A 17,396-nucleotide genomic window follows, 5' to 3' on the forward strand; every position below is an offset into this window, starting at 1 on the left:
GGCAAGCCTCCAGTTGTCCGGGACCTCCCCTGTTAACCAGGACTGTTGATAAATGATGGAGAGCGGCTTGGCAAGCTCCTCTGCCAGCTCCCTCCGCACCCTTGGGTTGATGCCATCAGGCCCCACAGACTTGTGAGTGTCCAGGTGGCATAGCAGGTCATTATCTGCTTCCTCCTGGATCAGGGGGAGTTTATTTTGCTCTCCATCCTTGTCTTCCAGCTCAGGGGACTGAATGCCCTGAGGATACCTGGTGTGGCTGTTAAAGACTGAGGCAAAGAAGGCATTAAGTACCTCAGCCTTTTCCTCATCCTTGGTGATGATGTTCCCCCCCCCGCACCCAGTGAAGGATGGAGATTCTCCTTGGCTCTCTTTTTGTTGTTAATGTATTTGAAAAAAACATTTTTTGTTATCCCTTACGACCGTGGCCAGATTGAGCTCTAGCTGGGCTTTTGCCTTTCTAATTCCCTCTCTGCATGACTTAACAAGATCCTTGTACTCTTCTTCAGTTGCCTGCCCCCTCTTCCAAAGGTGATAAACTCTCCTTTTTTCCTGAGTCCCAGCAAAACCTGCCTGTTCAGCCAGGCCAGTCGTCTTCCCCACTGGCTCTTCTTATGGCACATGGGGACTGCCTGCTCCTTCGCCTTTGATTTCCTTCTTGAAGAAGGTCCAGCCTTCCTGGACCCCTTTGCCCTTCAGGACCATCTCCCAAGGGACCCTCTCAACCAGTGTCCTGAACAGGTTGAAGTCTGCCCTCCGGAAGTCCATCGTAGTGGTTTTGCTGACCCCCCTCCTTACTTGGCCAAGAATTGAAAATTCTATCATTTCATGGTTGCCAAGCCCAAGACAGCCTCCAACCTTCACTTCTCCCACCAGACCCTCTCTGTTTGTAAACAGCAGGTCAAACAGGGCACCTCCCCTGGTAGGCTCACTTACCAGCTGTGTCAGGAAGTTATCTTCCATACACTCCAGGAACCTCCGGGACTTTTTCCTCTCTGCTGTGTTATATTTCCAGCAGACGTCCGGTAAGTTGAAGTCCCCCACAAGAACAGTGGCTTGCTATTGTGAGACTTCTGCCAGTCGCTTGTAGAACAATTCATTGGCCTCTTCGTCCTTTTTGGGTGGTCTATAACAGACACCCAGCAGGATATCTGCCTTGTTAGCCTTCCCCCTCATCCTTACCCATAAGCACTCGACCTTGTTGTCACACTCGTTGAGGTCTGTACAGTCAAAACACTCCCTAACGTACAGAGCCACCCCACCGCCTCTCCTCCCTTGCCTATCCCTCCTGAAGAGCTTATAGCCATCCATTGCAGCACTCCAGTCATGCGAATCGTCCCACCATGTTTCTGTGATGACGACTACGTCATAGCTGTCTGCTGCAAAATGGCTTCCAGCTCCTCCTGTTTGCTGCCCATGCTGCATGCATTGGAGTAGATCAACTTGAGCTGGGCCATTGATTTCGCCCCCAGCATCGGCACGCCACCCCTAGGCTCATCTCTAGGCAGCCTGGTTTCATCCCCTTCCCCCTTCAAATCTATTTTAAAGCCCTCTTGATGAGGCTCGCCAACTCATGAGCAAGAATCCTTTTCCCCCTTAAGGATAGTTTAACTCTGCCTGCTGCCAGCAGGCCCAGTGCCGTGTAGACCGCCCCATGGTCAATGAAACCAAAACTCCTCCGACGGCACCAGCCTCTGAGCCACGTGTTAACCAGGTTTGCTTTCCTGTTCCTTTCAGTGTTCCTCCCTGCCACTGAAGGGATTGACGAAAATACTACCTGTGCTCCCGATCCCTCAACCAGTCGCTCCAGCGCTCTGAAGTCCCTCTTGATCACTTTTAGGCATCTTTGCTCAACCTCATTGCTGCCAACCTGCAAAACCAACAGTGGGTAGCAATCAGTGGGCCGTACCAGACCAGGGAGTTTCCTAGTAACCTCTCTCACCCAGGCCCCAGGGAGGCAGCAGACTTCCCTGTGGGTTGGGTCTGGTTGGCATATTGGGCCCTCTGTTCCCCTCAGAAGGGAATCGCCTACGACAATTACCCTCCTTTTTGTCTTAGTAGGGGTGGTTGTAATGTATGGGACAGACTGTCTCACCCTAGGCAGCCCCCTGGAAGGACTTTCATCTGTATCCTCGTTATCCCGGCCCTCAAGTTCCAGAGCCCCATACCTGTTGTGTAGGGGCAGCTGGGAAGGTGAGGGAGACCGGGAGGGGATTCGCCTGCGGCCCCGAGCAGGGACCTGTTTCCATTCCCCTTTGTTTCTTAGGTCCCCTCCTTCTGCCCAGTGGCAAGCAGGTAAGGGATCCTCTGCCTTCGCCTCAGGGACGGTGGGGTGTGGCTCCACCAGTCTGTCTCCCTTTCGCACTCCCTGACACTCCTCAGCCTCTCCACTTCCTCTTTCAGCTCTGCCACCAGGCTGAGCAGATCGTTCACACGGTCGCACCGCACGCAGGTGTGCCTTCCCTGCACACCCTGCCTGAGAGAACTGACGCGCCACGCCCTTCTGACGCTCCACGCTCTGTTCCTCGCGCTCCCTGGGGCTGCTCTTGTACGCGAGGCACTTAGGCTGCTGCCGCCGCTCGAGTCCCCGCCCACGCTGAGTCAGGAGCTCGCGCTGCCGGCTGGGGGCGGGGCGGGCTGGGGCACCCCCTCTCCCCCTGCGCTTTCGCCTTCGCGGTTTGCCGCCTTAGGAAGGGTCCCCCATTGTGATCCTCCGCTCCGGAGCCCTTCACCTCGGTGGCTTCGCCGAAATGGCGGGCACACTGGGTTTTAAACTGCCGCCGACGCTCTAGTCCCTGCCCACGCTGAGTCAGAGCTGCTGCTCGTCAGGAAGGGGAAAAAAGCATGGCACGTGTTATGGCAAAACTTTTGCTTAGTTGTTCACGTCATTACTGCACAGAATGTCACTTGTAGATGTGAGAAGTGCAGCACTGAGTGGATTTAGAATAAAAGTGCTAATAGACAAATTATTGATTTCCCCCACCACCACTCTATGGGGGAATAACACCTCAGGTCCAAGATCAGGGGTCAGCCTGGATACAGAATCTGCAGCTGCTAAAGCTCACTGAAGAGCCGCAGCCTGGGAAATGAAGACTACTTCCTTCAAGTGACCAGGGAAATCTGACCTTTACTCAGATAGTGTTACATAGTGGATTAGAGACTGCATGCTAATGTTTTGTCTTTCATATGTATTTGTACAGATGTGTTTTCTACATGTGTAGATTCACAGGTTCTTTAAACGATCTGTGAGTGTAAGTACTTATGTAAGGAGACCTCTACAGCCTTAAACTCACATGCATGTTTTTCAGATTAAAAAAATCCTTGAATATATAGCATAGAAATGTTACTACTTTTTTTAAAAAAAACATGTGGTCACACAATTTTTTTTTTTTTTTTCAGATTTAGAATTGCAAAGGCATACATCTAAGCCATGGTCTCCTATTGGATAGTTTGATTCAGTTAATGACCTTCAAATACCAAGAGTGCACACTATGTCTGCAAAGCCAGTTCAACTAGGGAGTTCCAAAAATAAAATTAAAAAAACACAAAACAAAACAAACAAAAAACCAAAACAAACAAACAAAAAAAAAACAAAAAACCCCAACCACTAAACTGCAAGCAAGAAACTTATTACTAAAACACAGAAACTAAACCAAGAAATCCTAATTTCCTATGTTGAAAGTGGAGGAAATTAAGCTTTCTAATAATTGTGTTATGTAGCTATTGATTAGATCTGTAATCAGGATCTAACATGCTTGAATACATAACTAAAAACATGGAATGGTATAATGGATTTGAGGTATGTAGGTTCTGATCTTGTTTTTCTCGGTGGAGAGTTTGTTTTTCTAGAGTATGACTAGCAAGTGAAATGAAAGGTAGACCTTCTTTAATTCAAGTACTTTGGGATTATCCCTGGGTTTTTTTTCCCATTTAGGTATATACTAAAAAGAAATAGTTTAAAAGTTCTCGTTTCTCAATTCCACTACTTGTGCTTGCATAATCCTTTTGACACTTGACCTGTCTACATGCCCACCAAACATCATGAGGCTTGCCTAGTGTTACGGAAATTTAACATGCTAGCCACCATAACAGAGTGCAACTCTAAGGTTCTGCTGAGCCAGCAAGCCAAAAGAAGAGATTCTTCTATTAAGTTATCTTTATTAATAGTGCTACAGCTCAGGCTGGGTACCTCTGAATAGGGACCCCAAACAAAGGAATCCCTGGGCAGTTACACCCTTACAATCTAAGTTTCCCACCCCTCACACGATAGTTCAGACCAATAGTAATATTAAGGTCTGGGGTCTTCCTGCTTCTTATTGGTTTGATTTGTTTGTTGTTTCATTACTAAGTAGTTATCTTACTATGAAATATATAGTGGTTCTATATCCTGTTTCACATCCTGTTAGGTTGGTTTCAACTAGTTCTGTGGTTTCAACTAGTTCAGCATGTTGTAATATGGTTGTTACAGTTCATGTACCACAACCTATAGGCTTTGTCTACTCATGTTAAACTACTATTGCTAAGTTTTAACTATATAATGGTCCTTTCCAGAACAGTCCTGCCTTTTTTTATTAACATTCCTATTATTTATTATATGGGAGCAGAATATTTGTAGCCTCTAAGGTGTGAGCACAGTTTAGTACAGCAAATTTACAACACTGAATATAAATAAATAGTATTACAAAGATTATTATAAAAATCAATAACCCATAAAGAATTAATTTTGCCCAGGCCTCTAAATCTGGTGTTCAGGAAGTAAGTGAAGATCATACTTCTTGGAATCCTGCTGAAGTATTATCCAGTTGTACTTTATGCATTAATCTTACTTGTTCCCACAACTTCTGGACATCAGCTGAAATCCTCCCACTCTGGTAAATGTACATGCAACAATGGTATTAATAATTGTACATACTCCCTCTTGTGAGGCTAACAAAGTATCTAATGCCATTCTATTTTGCAGTGTAATTTTGGACAGTTGTGAAACCTCTTCTTGTAATGCTGTAATTGCATCAGCAGTATTATTGGCAAGAATTTCTATTGCCACTGAAATGTTAACGAAGGACTTTTCTAATTCACTCACTCCCAACCAGGGAAGAAACCATCTAGTGAAGGAGTGGAATGCAGTTAGCCTTTCTACTAGTGGATTACTATGTTTGGTACTATGAATAAGTGTTTGCAACCATGTTCCCAATTCCTTAGTTAAATTTGAGAACACAGAAATATTAGGAGTAACAGTTCCTAAGGTACAAGTTCCCGACCAATCTCCTGTTAATGTTTTGCGAGCTCTCTTACTACATATCCAAAAATTACCTTTTCCCCTCAGGTACAGGCCAAGGTGTATTGGAAAAGTCCCCAAGTATTCCCACTATTCATACTTTCCTTGTTTGGTGACAATCATTAAAGTTGCCCCCAGGGGTATTACTATTGTATAGGGGCAAGCATGATGTTTTACACGATACATATTTTTTTCTTTGCTTTTGGGATTACTACCTGTCATTGTTGTGAGCCAACGTGGTCTCAATGGAAAGTAGTACTTGTTCATAAGGTAGTCTGTAATACGTTATTTGGTATAGGGATCCCTAACAGGGGAATGCTCAAAGCTGAGTGGCTTGGAAGGTGAGTACATATCCAACAGTTAGTTTTATTAGTAATTTGGACCATAGTTTGTGATAGGTTGAAATAGAGATTTTCCTTCCACTCATAATGAAGCTGTATAGATTTAGATACTCCCTCTACCCATATAATAAGCATAGCAAAGGTTAGTAACTTTACCCATAGAATTTCTATGATTTCCTCAGGAGGTTGAAAAATCTCACATCCAAGTAGCTTTGGAAAAGAAATTCAAATGGTTTCAGTTTCTGAAACAGTGTCCACAGTAGATTCTTCCTTCACCAGTTGTTGTCCATCCACTGAATGATCCTCCGGCAACCGTTTAACATTGAATGCTGGATCAAAGCTTCGTTTCCTGTAATTTTTACAGCAAAGGACTTGATAAGACAGTATATGGCCCCTCCCACCTGTGTTCCAATTTAGATTTACAGGAAAACACTTTTATTAAAACTCTGTCCCCAGGTTGCAAATCATGTACCTGTATCTCCAGAGAGGTGGGTTGGTGCCAGTGAACACGATCCCTTTTAATTTTAAAACTTTCATGTAAATTTAAAACATAGTGTGTTAAATGCTGATCTCCATTAAAGAGGCTGGTTTTGGTCAGCATGTAAGTGCCCGGTATAGCTAAATGTCTCCTAAAAAAAGACTTCGGCAGGCAATAGTCCTAAGGGTTGACTTGGGGCATTTTGAATGTCCCATAAGGCTAAATTTAATGCTTTTGACCATTTTAACCCTGTATGTGTGCAGATTTTAGCTATTCTTTCCTTAATAGTTTGATTCATCCTTTTTACCTGCCCAGATACTTGAGGGTGATAAGGAGTGTGCAATCTTTTCTATTCCTGAAATTTCATAAAGTCAGTTGATTATTTCTACTGTGAAAAGTGACCCTCTGTTTAATTCAATAGATTCTGGTACTCCATACCTTTAAGGAGAGCTTTTATTATGCCTCCAGTGTCTGCTTTTCTTGTTGGGAAAGCCTCCACCCATCCTGATACTATGACTAGCAAACATTTATATCCACATACTGCAGACATAACAGCATAATCTGCTTGAGCTTTATCTTGGAACCATCTAGTTACAGTCATCAGGTATCCTTTCAGTAAGACAGGTTTTCCCTCTATTGTCCATATTCTGTCTTCATCTTCTACTGCTTCCCATTTTCTCCACTGTTCTTTTTCTTCATTTGTCACGTTTTATTGATATAGTTTCCTGGATGGTTGACACCAGGCGATGAGATCTCGTCTGAAGTAACTGCTATAATCTTTACCACAGGTTAGTGAGCTGCAGCTTTTGCTGCTGCATCAGTTAAGGCATTCCCTTTGCTGATTACAGTAGTGTCCCTTGTATGGGCTGGACCATGAACCACGGTGATCTCTTTGGGAAGTTGCAAACTGCTGCATTGCTTCTCAGTAAATTGCTGGGACCTACTGATCTAAAAGACTTCGACTGAATTGGGTCTTATTACTCAATCCCTTTTGAGAAATTCCCTCAACTCTACAAGGATTTTTCATCACTTCTATCCAAATCTCTTCCATTAATTGATAGGTATTACAGTACCTAGTACATCAGAGCTCTAGAAAGACAGACCACTTCTGTGATAGATACCTGCAGTCTCCATATCAAAACTTAGTCCATTTTTTGTGGCTACAGCATAAGACAAATGCATTTCTAATCTGTTACTTGTTTGAACCATCCAAATAGTTAACCAGCTACAAGTGCTGACATTTCCTTAGGGGATAATTATTTAAGAATTAGTATTTTCACTATTCAGCCAGCTTTACTGTCCACCACCAGTCTGCACCAGTCTGCACCTCTATTAGAGCACATTTTTCACCTCCTGCCTCCTTTGTACATTGTAGTTTACATTTAAGTCACTTGGCTTGCATTTCTGTTCGTTTCTTTGTTATCATCTTCTCAGTTGGCACTAACAACTCTTCGCAATTTATGACAAGCTGGGAATGTCATTAAAACTATATCCTCCTCCCACGTCCAAAGCAATAATTACTATGATATGCAAATGACTAATTCTATCATACTGAAGTAAATAAGAATCTTAACTGTGATTTACACAGCTTGGGATCAAGTCCCTGGAGAACACCTGACAAGTTTTTCCACTTTCATACAGGTACTTGAACTTACTATTTACTTTTTCAGACAGTTCTAATACAGATCACCATTCCAGAATAATTTGCGTTAGAGTTTAAGAGGATGTTTCCCCCACCCTCCCAAACAAACTGATTCATTAAAAAAAAAAAAAAAAAAAGAAAACTGAAAGACATTTCTTCTAGATATTTAAATATTGTGTTGGTTTTATGGCAGTTTAATTTACAAATGCAAGTCTTTACTGCACATGTGGAAATCAACGGTGTTGCATGTTAAGGATACTTGCAATTCCATCAGCATAACTTTGAAAATGTAGTTTATTATGTCTGCTGTGGTAATTTATGCACTTTTTTGTTGGTTCAGGAAGGACTATAAAGTTTTGTGGGTTTGGTGTTTTTGTTTTGTTTGTGGGTTTGTTTTTTTTTTTTTCTTTAAAAGAAACAAAGTCCATTCTTTATAAGCCTATGACTATTATGTGACAGGAAAAAAAAAAAGTATTGTTTTGTAGTAGCACATAGGCACTGCTACTCATGCATCAGACAAATAGCGTACAAAAAGGGGAGAATTTGTCCATGCTCACTTCATTGTGGAATTTATCCACCCTAACTTGCAGACAAGAAACACCGTAACCTAAGCCTAGGAGTATCAACCTTTACTCCAGCTTTGAAATGATGCCAAAGCTCAAGTAAATCACAGTTTCTGTTGCCCAGTTATACCATGATAGGTTAGGAGTCATCTGCCTGACAATACATTAACTCCTACATAGAGATCTGTAATGTAATCATATGGGATATATAACTAGGGAAGAGAAACAGGAGTATCATGGGCATGATTCACATCATTTCAGATGAGAATGCTAAAATAGGCTGAGATAAGCCTCACCTTGAAGACCTGTTCACTGACGACAACAGGAACCCAGCATAGCTTACTCAGACGCTGAGGGAACTGGGGTTGTTCAGTCTTGAGAACAGGAGGCTGGGGGGAGACCTTATCGCTCTACAATTACCTGAAAGGGAGCTGCAGAGAGTGTTGGTCTCTTCTCCCAAGTGACAAGACAAGAGGAAATGGCCTCAAGTTGCGCCAGGGGAGGTTTAGACTGGATATTAGGAAAAATTTCTTTACGGAGAGAGTGGTCAAGCCCTGGAACAGCCTGCCCAGGGAAGTGGTGGAGTCACCATCACTGCAGGTGTTCAAGGAATGTGTGGACGTGGCATTGTGGGACATGGTTTAGTGGGCATGATGGTATTGGGTTCATGGTTGGACTTGATGATCTTACAGGTCTTTCCTAACCTTAATGATTCTGAGATTCTATGACTTAGACATCCATTGTATAATGCTACAGCTGGCTAGGACAGAACAAATCCTGCCCTTCTTCCCGCCACCTTCCCAGAAGTTATATTGCTAAGAAGAGCTATGGCTTAATCTGAGACTTGGCAGCATGGCATAGGAGTTTCATGCTCTTTTTCCAGCTCTAAGTCACCTGCTTATCTCTATCTGCCAGACCTCACTGCGATGCAGATGCAAGTTAATTGTTTCAACTAGCTTACCTGATCTGAAATCAAAGCATATTGCTCAAAAATTTTTGGCTTGCCCAGCACAATTAAAAAGACAGTACAGTAGAATTTTTATAATCTGAACACATTGTGTATTTATCATTTGATGAAAGAAATTTCATGCTACTGCACTAGCAGTCACCACAACATGAAGACTGTCCATAATTTTTACCTCTCTGAAAATTACTTCTTTGTAAAAAATGCAAGGTAATAGAAGACAAAAAGTTTATGTATTTTGGTATACAGCAAATATTTTAATTATCTTGGTAGACAAGCAAGTGAGCATTTGATGAATTCAGACATTTAAATAAATCCTGGAGTATTAAGTGTTTGTCATCACTGGATGTCCAACAGAACATTTGATTTTATGAAATACGTATTTTGATTATTTGAGTTTCTGTGTTCTATTTCTACTTGCTCATCATTTTATTCAGCCCTTTTGTTTACACCTCACCTTCTCTAACAGAAAAAAACCCCTTAAGTCTCTAGATAGCAGAGAAAGCAAGAAAAAAATTGAGTTATTTTCCTTTCTTAGCTCATTGAACCCACCCATACTATATCATGGTTTTTTTTCCTCTTGATAGTCTTAAGAGCTAGATAAATGCTCATCTTGGCATATGAGTCTTGCATATTACCTATTCTGGGTCATAGCATTTATTGATTAATTCGCCTCAAGCAGTTTTTTTATTTTCTGGACTCCATTGTTCATCCTAAGTTCCAGACATTTCAGTTAGTCTCAAAGCTTCTTGTATTATTTCCAAGACATCTGCAGTTCATTATGATCATTTGCACAGTTCTTGTACCAGAGGTTTATCTCATTGCCTGTACCGTCACAGAACAGGACCCAGGATGAGCGGACAATTGCACAGAATGAGGTGAAAAAAGAGCAGCCTGCTCCTCTAAAGGCTGTGCAACCAGAACTTCTCACTTGTCTTCCCTAAAGTCCTTTTCCCCATTTCTAGCTTCACTCATCCCTTTCCAACCTTTTTCCATCACAATGTGGTATCTCCACTAACCCCTTCCTGCTTTATTCTCAACCTACAGCCTCCATAGCTCCAGCTGCTCATGTCTCAGTTCCTCCTACCCCTCTGCCTCTTCTTCCTTGCGCCCAAGGACCTTATCCCACCCTCCTCCCTGTTCCCAGAACTTATTTTCTTGCTTTTATAAAATTAAGTTTTGTCCATCCTTGAGACATATCAGCATTGCCTGTACTGCCAAGAAGTCTTTAGCCAGCAGCATCTCCAAGATCAAGGTTAAGATAGTGCCACCCATCTTTATTTAAAGAGAGTAATACTTATTTGGAACAACAACATGGGCGAGAGCATGAGCAAGGTCAGAGGGGCTGTTTCCCAGGCAATACCTCCCTCTTGCACCTGTTGCAAAAGCTTCTTTCCTTCCTGCTGCAGATCTTCAGGTCATTCTGTGACCAAGTCTCTGGGTCTTTGCTTTCTCAGGACAGAGGGGAAAGAAGGGAGACACCTCAAAAAAAAAAAAAAAGGGAAGACAAAGACAAATCCACAGGCCTATATCTCAAACCCAAGACACCCCCAAACTTTCTAGAATCAGCTGTGTTTACCATTGGGGTACAGTTTTCAAAGGCCTGGGGCAGCCAGCATTACATATCTGAGATGAGTGTCTCTTAGTAACTTTAGTATTTTATTCTCTGTGGCTATTCCACACCCCCCAATCTACACTGGATAGTCACTATAAGCCTAACACAGAAGATAGCTTGGAAGAAAGAAAGGAAAGGGAGGAAGAAAAAAAAACTAGAAAGGCAAGAAGCTGTGCTTCTGCAGCATCTGCACTTGACATAATAGTGTTGAAATATTCTATTCATGCACCTCTATGCAATAATCACTAGATAATCCCTGTTGCCATCCACAGGAGTCATGCTTCTGCAGAGCTGAAATCACAGTAATGGGAAGATGAAAATGGTTCATTCAGACAAAAAAGGAGTTTATTCTACCCAGAAGGAAAGCAAGTATTTTCTTCCAGTGCATTTAGAATAATATACTTAAGGAAGAGAAAACTGTACTTTCTCTCAGACAATTATTTTCCATCTCAGGTGATAAACATAATCTACACAACAGAAACAGGTGGATAACATATCCAGTGTACCATACTGTATTATCATCTTTATTGAATGTATATACTCTATAGTAACAGTTTGAAATGTTGTTGTTCAGCTCTGGGAAAAAAACCTTACAAGGACAAGCTTTTGCTGCCCGGAGTTGGTGTTCAGCTCCAATGACTTCAGGCAAGCTGTACGTGCTGATGCCAGCAAGGACTATGACCCCAGTCACTCTTCTTTCAGAAGAGTAAGGGTGCAGGATACAGAACATGCTGCATACTTCTATTTCTGTAAGGGCTTTAGCACAATCTGCATGCGGTGTGTGAAATGCAGCAAAATTGTAGCATACTGAAAGGTTGACAATGTCCTTTCGCTAACCTACTTCTTCAAAGCAATATTCTCTCATCAACTTATCCTTCTTCTGGCCCTCTGCTTGAGGTCTTTGTCCTCTTCCCCTCCTCTCTACTGTGCATTAGAATTGAGCTCCGTAGCTAAGTAGTCTTCTCCAGAAGCCAACTGTACAGGCTAATTTTATATTCTTCTGAAAATCCACACACCAGTGAAGTGTGCTTTGAGGTAAATTTGAGGTCCCTTTATGCAGTTTTACTCCTACAGGTCTTTTACTGTTCCCACCACTTCCATACTAAATACTTTATTAGGTTGCTGGTGAGTATGCAGGCTATTCCTGTTCCTTTAACTCCTTATTCTGGAAATAAAAAAGCCTGTTAGGACTCTGACATAGTGGAAAGAGGCAATGATATGCAGGGCTTGGGGCAGGCAACAAAGAGAATGTTGTCAATCCAAACCCAAAACTATTAAAACTACAGCAACAAAAAAAACCAGATGTGGGTATTGCTGCTAACACTGGTGCACCATAGCTGCAAATACTTAAATTTTCCCCAAACTTAGATACATGTGCTTTTAAAGCCTTATTCCAGAATCCTTGCTGACATTCTGCAGGTAACCATAGATATCATTCATACATGTAAGGATTATTAAAATTTACAGATTGGACTACCCTTACCACAAATTGTAACATTGTAGTTCATTGCTTTTTGGCAAGGATTGCTCTTCACTGCTGGACCTCTCGAGGCCTTTGAACTCCTTTATTCCATGTCTGGCTAAAGGGTGGCAGTTTTCTCACTTTTCCTTCCAAGCATCTTTTGTCTTTATCAATTAATACATTTTACATTTTCTTCCCTTCTTCCTTCTTTAATAGAGGCATGGCTTTCATTCATTTCTCCTCAGACTTCCTCACTCACCTCTGTCAACTATCAGTTTCCCTACCCAACAAGAAAGCTGCATGCTGGTGAAAAGCATCTGTTGATGGTAGTTGAGTGCTGTGGGAATGCAGAACTGAGGATGAAGCATTGCAGGTTGCTACTTTAGACTGCACATCTGTACTCGTTAGCTACTGTTTTTTTCCTCCACTACATAAAAGACCAGATCAGCAGCAGGGCAGAGAGAGATGTTGCTTTCAAGGGATCACCTGCTAGTTCACCTACAGATATAGCAGCAGGTTTTCAGCATGTGTGAGGATTCTGCACCTTTCTTCACCTCTATCTTTGCCTTTGCTTGTGTGAAAAAGCAACAAACCATACTATAATGACAAAGTACATAGATACACTACCCACCCCTCCTTAAGGAGCTTTAGGAAAAGATGCCAGGTACAGTTCAGATCCACACTGAATCTTCATGTGGAGCCAAGGACAGATCATTTCAAAGCAGAAAACCCTCAGAAGCATGGTGCTCCTATTATGGTCCTAGTGCCTTGCATGAGGAGTCGCTGAAGTCAGAAACATTCTTTGGCTTGGTAGAGTTTCCAGCTTTAGATGCTATAGGTAGAATAGGAAGTAAGCTGCTTCTGAAGAGGGCAAAACCATGATGCTCATACAGTGATTAAGGAAGTATACTCACTTCTATTAACCCTGCTAGACATGCTGCTATTCCTATCCAGAGACAGGAAACAATACAGTAGAATTCAAACATATTTTTAGTTTTAAATGCATTTTGTCAAGGAAAAATGACTTTAGAAAATATTAGAACATAAAAGTTTATGCCACAAAGAAATGACCACTGTATTTTTCTTCCTCTTTGTAACTCAAGTAATTCACTACACAGTTACCAGTACAGACATGCACTATAGCGGCTTACTGCTGATAACACAAAAACTGGATACTAAACACTGCTTTCCCTAACATATGATAGGCACCGCAGATGAACTCTATGTTACCTCTGTTACTTCTTTGCAAAGAAGTTGGACACTGATAATGAGCAGAGCAGTAGACCGAGAGAACAAAAAGCCAGCTTCTCACCTTGTCACTTTTCAGAGCACCACCCCAGCCATGCAGATTAAACACAATCCTGGGAAGCACTACAAGTATGATGACTGCACAACTCAGAGGAACAGCCTACAAGCCCCATACATTTCACATATATTCCGTTATAGCAGTCCCCTTGAAAGACTTGCACAGACTGGTTTTTTTGTAACTAGATTTTCAGAAATTTATAAAGCACCTGCTAAACCCTCAGTACAATTGTCAGACAAGCAGGAAGAGACTTAAATCTCCTAAAATTAGCTGTCAAAGTTAATTGGATAGTTGGAGCAAATGATTTACTTGAAGTAGGTTATCTAGGTTCCTCCTGGGTCTTGAGCTGATTATCTTCCCTCATTGACTGTAGCGGAAATCTAAGGGAAACTCAGAATAACTTGGAGCAGGCATCTATTTTTTATATATAGGTTATTATTTGCCTCAAAAAGTAAACTGTAATTTCACATAACTATGAATATTGCAGGCACATTTTGACTCAGCTTGCATTACAAGACAGATAAACATGTTTGGTTTGGAAGAGCACCCAAGCATGCATCACACTAGATCTAGATGCCCATCTTTCCTAATGTGATTTGATTTCCGTAAAAGGAAGCAGTAGCTGTGTTGGATGCTACAACAGTACCCTGACATGAGGCAACTGGCAGAGTAGGACTGCATAAAACACTGCACATCACACCTGCCACTGAGCATAACACTCCATTTTATTTTGAAAAATTTACCAGAGGAAAGCAAAGTGGGAAAACTTGTCCACCACTTCTCTTCCAGAATGTGGAGAGTGTGATGCTTTGCAGAAGATGTGACCATGCTTTCACAGTATATAGCATCTCACAATGATAATCGTGAGAACATCAAGTGCTTCTGCAAAAAAAAAAAAAAAAACCCAAACTAAAAAACCCACCAAACCACACAAAACAAACCACCAAAAGTCCAAACAAACAAAAAACCCCCCCAAAACCCCCAAACCCACTAGAATTTCCTGGTTAACAGGGGAGATCCCGGACAGCTGGAGGTTAGCAAATGTGATGCCCATCTACAAGAAGGGCCGGAAGGAGGATCTGGGGAACTACAGGCCTGTCAGCCTGACCTCGGTGCCGGGGAAGATTATGGAGAGGTTCATCCTGAGGGCTCTCACAGGGCACGTGCAGGACAACCAAGGGATCAGGCCAAGCCAGCACAGGTTCATGAAAGGCAGGTCCTGTTTGACCAACCTGATCTCCTTCTATGACCAGGTGACCCGTCTAGTGGATGAGGGAAAGGCTGTGGATGTTGTCTACCTGGACTTTAGTAAAGCCTTCAACACTGTCTCCCACAGCATTCTCCTGGAGAAGCTGGCGACTCGTGGCTTAGACAGGTACACTTTTTGCTGGGAAAAAAGCTGGTTGGACGGCTGAGCCCAGAGAGTTCTGGTGAATGCAGTCAAATCCAGTTGGCAGCCAGTCACAAGCGGAGTCCCCCCGGGGTCAGTTTTGGGACCGGTATTGTTTAATATATTTATCGGTGATCTGGATGAGGGGATCGAGTGCTCCCTCAGTAAGTTTGAAGATGACACCAAGTTGGGCGGGAGTGTTGATCTGCTTGAGGGTAGGAAGGCTCTGCAGAGGGATCTGGACAGGCTGGATCTATGGGCCGAGGCCAGCTGTATGCAGTTCAACAAGGCCAAGTGCCGGGTTCTGCACTTGAGTCACAACAACCCCATGCAACCCTACAGGCTGGGGAAGAGTGGCTGGAAAGCTGCCCTGCAGAAAAGGACCTGGGGGTATTGATTGTCAGCCAGCAGAGTGCCCAGGTAGCCAAGAAGGCCAAGGGCATCCTGGCCTGTATCAGAAATAGTGTGGCCAGCAGGACTAGGGAGGTGATTTTGCCCCTGTACTCGGCGCTGGTGAGGCTGCACCTCAAATACTGTGTTCAGTTTTGGGCCCCTCACTACAAGAAGGACATTGAGGTGCTGGAGCCTGTCCAGAGAAGGGCAACAAAGCTGGTGAGGGGTCTGGAGCACAAGTCTTATGAGGAGCGGCTGAGGGAACTGGGGTTGTTTAGCCTGGAGAAGAGGAGGCTGAGGGGAGACCTTATCGCTCTCTACAACTACCTGAAAGGAGGTTGCAGAGAGGTGGGTGTTGGTCTCTTCTCCCAAGTGACTAGTGACAGGACTAGAGGAAATGGCCTCAAGTTGCACCAGGGGAGGTTCAGGTTGGATATTAGGAAAAAGTTCTTCACTGAGAGAGTGGTCAAGCATTGGAACAGGCTGCCCAGGGAGGTGGTGGAGTCACCATCACTGGAGGTATTCAAGGAACATATGGACGTGGCACTGCGGGACATGGTTTAGTGGGCATGGTGGTGTTGGGTTGGTGGTTGGACTTGATGACCTTACAGGTCTTTTCCAACCTTAGTGATTCTGTGATTTGAATTTGTGATATCAAGTTGTGCAAGTGATAAGACTAGGAAAAAATGTCATAAATCTGAGCTTCAGTTTGTATTCCTCAATATTTAGTAAAGCATAAGCTTCAGGTCCTAGATTTTTCCTCCTTGACAGTGCTAAACAAGTACTCCTTCTACCACCTGTCCACCTCCTGTCAGGAAATTTAAAGAGCACTTGATGCTTCCATTCTCCTGTCAAATTTCGAATTTGCTAACTCAGTCAAAAGTAACTTAAAACTGATTTGTAACCAGAAAGACAGACATGTTTTGATTACAGACTTCTTTTCCCAAAAGAAACCAGGCTAAAAAGGTAAAGCTGTTTAGGATGACCGTAGCATTGTTGAAGCTTTAAGGCTGCTAATGGTCAGGAGCTTGAGAGACTCTTGTCCATCTGACAAGACTTTACACCCTGTTAATTCTTTTCACAGGAAGAGCTACTGTTCAAGATTTATCTTTTTAGTGCAGGAAGTTCAAGACTTTGAAAAGCTTCAGAACAGTACATTTAAAAGAAATAAGACACCACACAGACAATATAGGAGATTCTAGGAAGTTACAATACTACTCTGATAAGACAAACCAAGTCTGGTCTTCAAGATTGAAATTCAAAACTTTTCCTATTGTATGTTGTAGTACATGTCCAGTGTTTTCCCAATCTATAATGGAATCATCACTCATTTGATATTTCTTAAAGCACAAGTTTGTGCTGTCATACAAGTAAACCAGAAACCTCTTTTTCAAAAGAGGTAATTTCAAACATACCCCGTGTGTAAACAGCAAGGCTGACAACATCAAGTGTAAAGGTTCAAGAGTCTAAAAGTGAGCCTGAACTCCAACTAAACTTGGCATTTTAAAACTCTCCTGGATTTTATCTTATCATGATCTTTGAGGCTTGTAATATACAAATATACTTTGACCTAATCCTGTATTCCCTAAGGCATTAATTTCTGTACATGGCACTTTAGCACTGAATCTATACCTAAAAACCCTTCCATGTTTGTGAAGTAAACCTACTAATTAGCAAAAGTAAACTCAACTTCTGAGCTAAAATGAAAAGCAAACCACCAACAAAACACAAACCAGACACACCGCCCTGAATTACCCCCAACTGCCATGATTTTCCTGGTCTGTGGATATTTGAGCTTTTACTTTAGAGCCCAAGCTCCTAAAGACAAGAATTTTAATCTTCCTTTTTGAAAGGAAATCAAGCTTTCCTTGTGGCAGAGAAGAGTTTGAAAGTATGTGCCAAATATATCTCTGAGCCTTTGGGATATCTCCTCCGTCAGGTTAGTATTTTTGAAAATTTATCTTTAAAGC

This window comes from Gavia stellata, chromosome 1 (genome assembly GCF_030936135.1).
Source record: "Gavia stellata isolate bGavSte3 chromosome 1, bGavSte3.hap2, whole genome shotgun sequence".
NCBI lineage: Eukaryota > Metazoa > Chordata > Aves > Gaviiformes > Gaviidae > Gavia > Gavia stellata.